Source organism: Macrobrachium nipponense, chromosome 37 (genome assembly GCF_015104395.2).
Source record: "Macrobrachium nipponense isolate FS-2020 chromosome 37, ASM1510439v2, whole genome shotgun sequence".
Lineage (NCBI taxonomy): Eukaryota > Metazoa > Arthropoda > Malacostraca > Decapoda > Palaemonidae > Macrobrachium > Macrobrachium nipponense.
In genome coordinates, this window is record NC_061097.1 from 56,789,214 (window position 1) to 56,800,448 (window position 11,235).

Sequence of the window (11,235 nt, forward strand, 5' to 3'; positions counted from 1 at the left end):
TTCTTAACCATGTCAGTCAGTCAGTCAGTCACCCCACGAACTTTCAACTTTAACATAAATAAATAAATAAATACGAGAGGCTGTCTGTCTGTCGATGAAATGACATTATCCCTGACAGATGACTGTTTATTCCACTCAGCTGCGAGCACTCACCTAAATCCCAACGTGAATTATTGACTCACTCCCTGATTTCAACCAGTACCTTTCATTAGCTCAGCACAGCAGGCCTCAAGATTTCACTGGGCACCGCAGTATCAGATCAGTGGTTCATGTCTCCCGTCTATACCAAAGTCGAGTGTCTCCCGTCTATACCAAAGTCGAGGGGTTGGGAGTGGGGGATATTCCCTGTATAGATAACCGAAATTAAAAGTAGTAAGAGGCTCGACAAAGGTAGTTGAAATATCAAAGCAGATACGGGAGGGAAGGCTTCGATGGTATGGACACCTGTTACGAAGAGAGGAACATCATTAAGACATATAATGGAAATGGAAGTATACGTATATGTGCGGGGCAGAAGGAAGAACTAAAAGAGACGGCGTGATTGTGTAAGGGAAGATACGTTATGGAAGGGTACTGACGAGAGCGATGCACAGGACACAAATCGATGGAGACGACTCATTCATATCGGCAACCCCATATAAAAATGGGTTAAAGCTGAGAAGAACAAGAAGAAAAAAAGCAAGACAACTCTGCAAAGTAATCCGTTCCGTACTCCTACGGATGGTTAAAACGCTGTCATTTTCATATATACCGTCAACGCAAGCTTCGGCCTTCCCGTCACTTCCAATGTCATCCACTATCTGATCTGATCGCTTGGCACCATCGCGGCCAACTGGACACACAATCAGGAAACAAATACCAATTATCTTGAGTTCCCAGGAGATTACACTTCGGTTACCTGTCCAGTTTTATTGACAGTTAAGAAGGAACAAAATAAAACCGAAACGCAAACAAGACCAAAGACTGACCCAACGCAACGTTTGGAGTTTTGACCAAACGGAAAATGGTCGTTTGTGAAGCTTCTGATGAAAGTGTACAAACGAGGGATTCGCAAAGGAAAACAGAACCTCAACTGATCCCGTGGGAGGTGGGGGGGGAGGGGGAGACGTTCATGTATTGGTCCGTTTTCAGAAAAATCCAGTGCCTCTATCTGATGACTTCACCGGTAGATTGCAACTGCTGGTTGGTTGTAAAACTCAAAACCCACATTTACCGCCTAATACCCACAGCTAGATCCGACAACTTAAAATGGTCCGACACCCCCCCCCCCGGCCCCGGCCCCTTTCTCTCTCTAGTTGCATCTCGGGAGATGCCTCAGCAGAGAGAGAGATAGAGAGAGTGGAGGGTGAACTGTCAAACTGAACGCCCTTTTGGTCAACCTTTTACCTCAAGCGGTGTGTGTGTGTGTTTGTGCCAGTATTGATTGATGGCTGCATCGAGGTCAACCAACGTACAAAATGATCTCGCATTGTACAAAAGTAAGTCTACTTTTCGCCCTGAGCAAAAGGAAGAAATTCATTGACGTGATTATTGGTCGAACTCTGACCACCACCAATGTTCCCATATCAGAAAAAGGTTGCTGCGTCAGAACAAAACTCTGATTTTCAAAGATTTCTCGACGCCAACAGAAACACAAAACTCTAGCTGTGAGATTAGCGCCCTTTGATTTCACTCCGTCCTCGAATATTTAACTTTAACCCGGCGATGGATCTTGTTTTGCTGAAGTAATCCATCTTGAACTAATCAGTCACTTCACAACAAATATATATATATATTATATATATATATATATATAAATATATTATATATATATATATATATATATATATATATATAATTAAAAAAGTACCATGCGTTTCAACCACGCTGGGGGAGGTGGGAGTCAACATTTAAAACTGAAAAAACAAAATTGTTGGATCAAACTAATACAAACATAAATTCCTTCCAAACAAAACAGGAAAAACAGGGTAATTACGATTTGTGCAGGATATTACAAAACCCTTTATTCTAACCTTTGCTTAATAGACAAATAAACAAATTCATGACGTGTGTGTGTGTGTGTGTGTGAAACCTGTTGCAGTTTTCTCCGCTTTACCTTCACAAGGATAATTAAGGCACATAACTGGTACTCACCGAGCGATTGTTTCTGCAACGCCACCGGCTGCAACGAGACGTTCTGAAAATGGAAAAATAACATTCAATAAACAAGCTGGTCACCCGAAGACAGGAACAGTTGCATTGCATAAACAAACTTCCAGATAACTACAAAATACAGACGCAGTAGTATCGATGGCAAACATCCAAGTACGGTGGCCTTCCCTCCTTCCACTGTTCCAATTTGGGCCGTAATCCCGTGAGCAGAGCTCAGCAGGAGTTGCGACTAGTGTAAGCACGAGACATATATAGTACTGAGCCGGACAAACAGACTCATGGTCAAATGGATTGGAAACTAAATTATTCTTTGCATTGTTCAGGGAGGGAATAATGAGCAAAGGCGTCAGTTACTTAGAGAGGACTGAAACTCGCTACAGTAACACTGGCTTTTACTGTGTACTGATACCTTCTTTATGTTCTGTTTTAATTTCTCTGATTTCTCTGTATATTTGCGTGTTACGGGATGCCCAGGTGAAAGACCCCGTTCTGGCATGTGGACAGTTTAACCCATTTCATGATTACGGTAGTGGCGGACGCACAGAGTTCATGAACACCCAACCAAATTCCTCACTGCCGCTGCAATGCTTATGGATGATGAGCCAATAGTTATTCTTTGGAAGTGTTCTTCATATTTTCGTAGCGCACTATCAGATCCAAATAGCATACAATCGGTTTTGTCTTCACTGAGTTTAGAATTTCTTCGCCGACACCCACTTTTTTAAATCTATCACTACTGGATCGATTTCACTCATGGCATCTTCTACCGTTTCGAGAGGAAAATACGACTGGATATCATCAACAAGATAAGGAACCCAACCCACCCACACCAAATATCCCACCCCCCCTAACCCCATATTAACAATAGCTATCGCTGTTGTCTGCGTTTTGTGTAGAATTATTGAGAGAGAGAGAGAGAGAGAGAGTAGAGGAGAGAGAGAGAGAGAGTCTGAATTGTCTCACCTTCTAGAATCAGCCTTACAAGTATTCACCATTTAATTTTCAAGTGATTCATTAATATAATATAGAATACAAAAGAGACTCCTGTAGATGTATACACACACGCACGCACGCACGCACACACACACACACACATATATATATATATATATATATATATATATATATATATATATATATATATATATATATATATATAAATCTTACGTTTGGCAATTTCAAAACTCTCATTTTCGTTACTTATATTGTTACCTAAGACGGATACAAGCACACGACCGTATATTCTCTGCTATAAACACTTCCTTTGTCGTAAATTGAATCCTGAATTTAGAGAGAGAGAGAGAGAGAGAGAGAGAGAGAGAGAGAGAGAGTAATAAACCAGTCGCAACGGAGTCAATGGTCATCAAATTCAAACTGAAAATCACAAAGGTCGATCTTATAGCAAGCACAATAAATGCTATTATGCTTTGATACAGATAAAACGAGTGGACAGGGATTATTTTTAACGACTTTTATCTTTTATCACATGTGTATTAAAACAATGCGTTAATTCAGCATATGGTAATTAATCTTACATTTACAGTATGTAAATATACACTGTAATCTCAAAAATTTTGCACGTCGTACAACGCCAGTGGGTCTGTCCATGTCTCTGCTTGGGTCACCTCTGTAAGTGGGCGACGATAAAACCCGTGCAAGGGGGGAGGGGATAATGGGTATCTGAGAGGTATGTTAGCGAGGGAGGAAGGGGAGGGGGGTTGAGCGAACCTTTCCTCCAAGCAGTTAACAAGACCCATACTAGGAAAACGGCAAACATCCTGCCACACAACCGTACCCCACTAGGGCCCATCCTCCTCCCCAGTGCACTAAGGCCTATATCAGTGTTTTCATATCCTGGAAACCATATTCAGAAATCCGCAATTATGATTATTATTATTCACGAAATAATAATAATAATAATAATAACCAATTATATCAGTTAATATGACGTATCATACTGAGAGAGGATGAGAGAGAGAGAGAGAGAGAGAGAGAGAGAGAGAGAGGAAAATGCGCTAATCCCTTTTGAGTTGAACCAAGAACAAGAGGTAACAGACCCACTATAGTCTATTTTTCTCTCTTTCTCTCTCTAACAAAATACTAATAATTAAGTTATATGGAAATGATAACAAGACGTGTTATTAGATAATGACAAAAGTGTCATTCTGGTGGATCTGAGCAGCGGAAGTCATATGTGAGAGAGAGAGAGTGAGAGGCCACGTTGAGTATGTTATTCTTGAGTTGTAGGATCCAACCTATGACACGAATGTTTATGGCTGAGAATACGTCGTGATGTATGCGGTGCTAAGATCGTGATGTATACCGTGTATGACGTGACTACACGAAACAACATATAATAATTGTTAAAGCTAATCTGTATCCGTCTATAGGACATTTCTTTATGTATTTTTGAGTCTACTTCTGTATCCTCTATGTTTTCAAAATTCGGTTCATCTTGTAACTGTGGTCAGCTTGCGTGAGTTGTGACTTATAGACACCCCCCCCCCTCTCTCTCTCTCTCATTCTCTCAGGATCGTTAATTGTGTAAGTGATAATTGAAAAGTGGTGATTTTTGTCGACGTTAACATACATCGCCTCAAGTTTCAATTCCAGCATAGGCCTATGCTTCAAGCTGGTAGGAATGAATACGAGTTGAAAATTCAACCCATTTGAGTTGAAAATTCAACTCATTTTGAATTAGTAATGAATTTATACTCATATACCTGGTCTGGGTTTTAAAAATAATAATATTGGGGTTTCGTTATAAAGGTATTGCTGACTTTATAAATAAATATATGACTATATAATTCGACAAAACTGCATCCTAATCTCACACCTCATACTGGGTACGAAAGATTAATGAAGGGTGATGCAAGTATGACAAGAGTCCTTTTTTTTTTTTTTTTTTCTCTAAGTTAAGGCTCTCTCATTTTCAACATTATTCTTGCGATGGAAATGTCCTATTTAATCATGGCAAGAAACAATACTTGGATTCATCTCTCGATGTTGCTGTCATTGCTTAGGTAGAACATAAGCTCTCTATCCCTAAATCCGTTTAAGATTAAAAAATAAAAAATAAGAAAACGATTAGTTCTGTATTGTACTATGGACCCTTCTGGTTGGTCGAGGATAACCGCTGATCTTTTACTCCTGCATATAAATAAGGTAATATAGCCCATATTACATACCTTAATTATTCTAGCGTGAAATAAAAAGTGGGAGATTTATTTGACAAAAATCACAAACTGACAGTGAATGCCTGTTAACCATACGATATACCTTGAAGATGATTAAACTCCAAATAGCTCTCGTTTTAAGTTTAATGAACAGGTGACTAAAATCTCACATTAGTACTACACGCCTGGGTTCTGAAGCAGTTTTCAATATACCTAACACTAGTGTAAAACAAAATAAATGAGACTAATATATACTAAAATTACAGAAGAACAAGTAACTCAATAGACTGTGACTGGCAGAAAGCTGCATTATTGCCGAATATGATGAGGGCAAGAATAGCATGAAGGTGCTCTCAGAAGTTGAATCAGCTCACGTTGCTTTCAGGCGATCAACTGGCATTACAGTACGGTTGATATTTAGCCTATGTGTACGGTACGATAAGTTTACCAAAGTACGGTACGGAATAGTTCAGGTACGGAAAAAACGGACAAATTCCGTACCGTACCTTACCATAGGCTTGAATATATCACTTAGCAATTACTGCTAATGCATATTCGGCCGTTCATTTCTTAACTGTCCAAATTGCGCACGAATTAAACAAGGACAAAACGTGGGCGAGATCGTATGAAAGCAATTATACTAATTAAAAAATGGATATAATGAGGGCAAAAGTTGAGGTGAATTAAAAAAAAATAAAGTTATCATCAAATGAGAGAGGTGGAGCGTAAAAGAAATGTCGGAGTTGGCACAGATATTCGGGGGGGGGGGGGGGGGGGGGGGGGGGGAGGGGGGGGGGGAATGGGGGGGGGGGGAGGGGGGGGGGGGGGGTGGGATGGGGGGGGGGGGGGGGCCAATTGAGAGGGATGGCCCCGATGGTGTTTGGTATCTTACTGTACTGTTCACGGTCCAGATAGAACTGTATCTATACCATGGTACTGCTCTAGTCTAAACAGCCTCCTCGCCTTTCCGTCAAGAGCGTGTCTGTCTGTCTGGGTTACTACAAATCATGTGGAATGTGCAGTTAACATGTTTATTTGTGGGTTTTGCAATAGTGAACTCCCTATTAGAGAGAAAGGAAACCGGCTCTCAGGTGGCTAGGCCGATGTGGATCGATAACTTAGATTAACCCCAAATTCAATAAATGCCTAAGATACTGAACAACGTGGACATAGTATGGATGCATCACTGGACTCCGATGATGATGATGATGATGATAATAATAATAAATAAATAAGAGAGGAACGAAGTGGATGTTGTCACCGCGCTGTGGAAATAAAATCAGCGCCACTTATTCTCACCGCACGCTCTTTTCAACCATTGGCTAACAGGCGCAAATTTCTTCAAATTTGATTCATACTGCAGTTTTTGAAGACTTGAAGTCTCTCATCCCTGAAATTATTTTCACCGCGCGGTGACAATATCCATAAAGGAAAGAAAAGCAAGCTGAATGGAATCTGCCATCTATCAATGATAGGCCTACTTATACTATTCACGACACGCCGGTCAGTGATGCATGCATATTAAGTCCCGGTTGTTCAGTATCTACCTAAAGCATACTACTAGCTATACCTATTGAATTTGGAAGCATTTTAGTCACTTCAGCCTAGCTACTTAATCGCAGGTTTCCTTTCTCTATAACAGAGGTCACTAATGCAAAACCCACAAATGGTAACCATGTTACCTGCGCATTCCACATGATAGATAGATACTAATATATTCAAGCAGTTATCGAAAGAGGTAAAAAAAGAAAAAAATCTACCTTGGTTTCTGCTTTATTCACTCATTCCATGGCCACCACCACTTACTCACGCGGCATCATCCAGCCTGATGACAGTCATACATCTTGACGCTGTCACAGCTCACTGAGCTCAAGCTATACTGCTCCTGGTTCCCAGGTGTATCAGACCAAATTATCGTACCAAACCTCTTCAAATTATCGTATTTTGATTAGAATTATCGTACATTTTTCATATCATAATATAGCTGTATTTCATCTACAGCAATATATCTTTATATCTATTAATGTAAGGCTAAATAGAAAAATTGTGATGTCATTTCTATTTATTGCTAATAATGACAAAAAAAAAAAAAAAAATAGAACAAAAAGATATCTTTTCTGTAGACTGTACAAAGTAGCCTATGTAGTACTTCAGTGATTATTATTGTCATTCTATTTCACCTATGTAAACTTTAAAAAAAAAAAAATCACAACTAAAATGAGTATTGCTTTAAGAAAATGCCAATTGTTCTTAAACATCACATTACAACCCCATTACAAAAAAAAAAAAAAAAAAACATGCAGCAAAATCATTCAATTTTTTACTTTCAATTCTTCACTGATAGCTATTACTAATCATCAGTATTACATCAATGAAAATGAAATGGAAAAATACGACAAAAAGATCACTGTTAATAATCATCAGTATTATCATGAATGAAAACGAAACTAAAAGATCAGTACTATACTGTTTATGAAGGACTCACTAATTGTTCTTTATCATCACACTGTAATAACAATAAAAACGAAAAATATGTATACAGGAAAAAAAATTACTTCACTGCCTTATTCATCATCCTTATCATCACCATCAAAGAAGAGAGAGAGAGAGGTACATATTTGTCTGTTACCTTTCCATATCTTCTTTTTTGTCTTCTGCTCCTTTTAAGCTTTACTTATTTTCAGGCGACGAATGACCTTTGGGTGCCTTATAGCCTTGAATCTTCTAAATTCCTATAAGTTGACGAAAAGGTTCAAATTATCGTACATTTCCAGTAATTATCTTACACATATCGCGAATTATCGTACATCGTACGCTCGTTATCGTTTATCGTACAGAGGGTCAAATTATCGTACTTGTACGATAATTATCGTACGTCTGGGAACCCTAGAACTTACTGTGACAGTCTCCTCCAGTCCAGTGACCTCCAGCCGTCCGGACTCCAGCGGCCACGGTCGGTGCCTTGGTTAGGTTCTGATTGGTTTTTTGGTTGGTTAGGGCCTAGGGGAGGGGAGGGGGACTCCGGCCCGGGGGGAGTGCGAAGGGGCGACAAAGCGTCTCTCTCTCTCTTATCAAATCAATTTTCCTCAGCCAACTTAGACGTTGAGTGAATGGAATAAATATATATGAGGGAGTAGAATAAAGGAATAAATCGAATACTTAAGAGGACATCTGTGTATGTGTGTGTACTAAACTTTCCCTGTTATGAAAATACTCTCTCTGAGAGTACTTAAATATACCCTCTGTCTCAGGCACACACTTGAACACATGCTTGCGCGCTCTCTTTATCAGTAGACTTACCCCAATAAAAAAAAATAAAAAAAGTCTCTCTGTGAGAGTGCGTAACTTGACTGGGGAGATGGCTTAAGTTGACCTCGGAAGAGCAGTTTCAAGTTATAACATGGCTGTGACTGACCATCCCCTCGACGAGGTAATCCCCAATTGAGAGGATTACCTAGCCGAGGTCCTCCCAAACGAGGATTACCTCGTCGAGGCCCTCCCTTTCAAATGGCAATGTCTTAATGCTAATCATATCAACAAGGGTCTAACCGTTATCCGCGTTCGATTCGAAAAAAAAATCTCAATTTCTTTTACACCCTTTACTCTCTCTCTCTCTCTCTCTCTCTCTCTCTCTCTCTCTCTCTCTCTCTCTCTTATATGATTTGGACCCGTTTCCAAATTCGTGCTGTTATCTAATGGCAGGTGGAGGATGTGTTAATTTCGTGCTTGGGGTTGGGGGGTTGAATTGTGTCCAGCAAAAAAAACAAAACAAAAAAAAAGGAAAAAAAAATTCACTTGACAGTAACCATAGGTAAAGTTACCTACAATATCGCTCGATCAGACATCATTGATAGAGAATTAATCAATCTAAATATCCCTACTACAACTCCTTGCAACAATAACTGGAAAAAAGCAAATAGGTTCTACCATCCAAATGATTATCGTGATTATCAACGTTTGGTTTTCCTTGACAACCAGATGTATAGTACTATGCATTCGATGCGGTATATTCATTCATAACCATCATCGCCTCTGCACCAATATCGCGATCATAGAGGCTTCGTCATATCTGATTGGTCCATTCGTCTCTGTTATATATATACCATTCTGTCCCTTTTAACATTATCTTCTACTGTCAATTCGTTTACAAGTCAAATCAAGAGTATAAAGGAATGAGGTTTGCCAACAGCCTCCGGCCACAACGCATCAAATTACCGTTGGCAAACTTCAGATTTGAAAATCGTCATCCGATAAACATGAGGATTTTTGGAAATAAATAAGTAAGATAAGTAATAAGTAAAGAATGTAAGTAAGAGTAGGAAAGAGAGAGAGGTCAACTAGCTTTTCACATGGTAGGTATAGCCAGGGCCGTATGGGTATTGCCATTGATATCTTCTCTATATCTATGAGATATATGTAGCTCTATCATATGATGGGTACCTGCAGCTGGGAAGTCTGTGGGAAGAGAAGCGGCCCACTCCACCCCCACCCAATAACCAACAACCGTCCTCTTCTTCCTCACTCTGTTAGTACTTATAAGAAGTCGGTCATTTGCAAATTGCTTGGCTCTTTATTGCTGCTAATTTAAGTATGCATAACACATTTGAAATAACTGACTCGATATTGTTACTGAATATATAATAAATGTAGTCCCACAGTACGTAAAAGTTTCTATGTCAATACCATCAGTTAATTACAATGATAATATGCCTTAATTAAACAGGTATGTGATAAAATTGCCAATTTCTAGGCTATGAATGAAAGTTTCTTATTAAGGGAACTAACTCCACACCAGTTATCAATTATTAAACAATAAAGGGAAGTAGCCATTCAGTTAGCATTGCCATATTCATATATTACTGTACTACATTTGACTTTTATATTGTAACATTGTCAAACTTATTGCGCAATTCTCGTCTTTTTTTATGTGAATTGTTCCTGCTTTTACGTACCTACTAAGGTCATGTATGGACGTAAAACCAAGTCAGCTGGGCGCCAACATATTATGATTTTGTTAATCATTTGTGCTAAATCCTATTGTGAAATGCTTTATCATTCTATTTATTTTGTTGAATAAGGTTGTCAGTGGAGTTATTGCTTTTTGAATTTCTTGCAGGACATGGTGGGAACGTCGACAAAAGTGGTAGGTAGTACCACTATAGGTCTATCTCATATACACACAGGTTTTCACGAATGAGCTTGGGTTAGGCATATTGATGAAACTGCAACCTGAAATAAATGCTATATTATCATCGTTGTTTCTTTATGACGATGAAATAGGATAACCTGGCCTTCTGTGTTTAAAGGACTGAATACAGTGTCTAGCAGATTTAAGAGTAAATAATTTCACTGTCTTTAGGAGAGGGAGATCTGCTGAATAGGAGAAACGAGTAGGCCTAGTGCTTTGTTCACGGGCGTAAGGACGTGTGTATGTATGGATTATTCAAAGAATGAAACTGTATTTGTAGTTGTCATTGCACGTAGGATATTTTCTGCCAGTAGCCTCAAGATATAAGCTTAAGAATAATTCTCAGTCGTGTTCAAGATCGCACGCAAGTATGGTAGCTTATGTAAACTACAGTGCAAGTTACGTCATATTGGGAATGTTATTCAGAAGTATTTTCATCTATCATTGATGGAAATGTAGAAATTTACTAGAAACCCCTCCTTATTTATTCGAAAGAGTTTAAACGTAATTTTAAATTTATTGGCACTAATGTATAGTACTAACATCAGAGTATGTTGAGAGAGGTGCACTATTATCCGTATTCCTTTGATTCTAATCAGTGTTTAACCTATTAATTGTAATAAGAAACTTATGCAAGAGTATGTAGTAGCTGTTAGAACCTCAATTAACCGCCGTGAGAGAGCGAGAGAGAGAGAGAGAGAGAGAGAGAGAGAGAGAGAG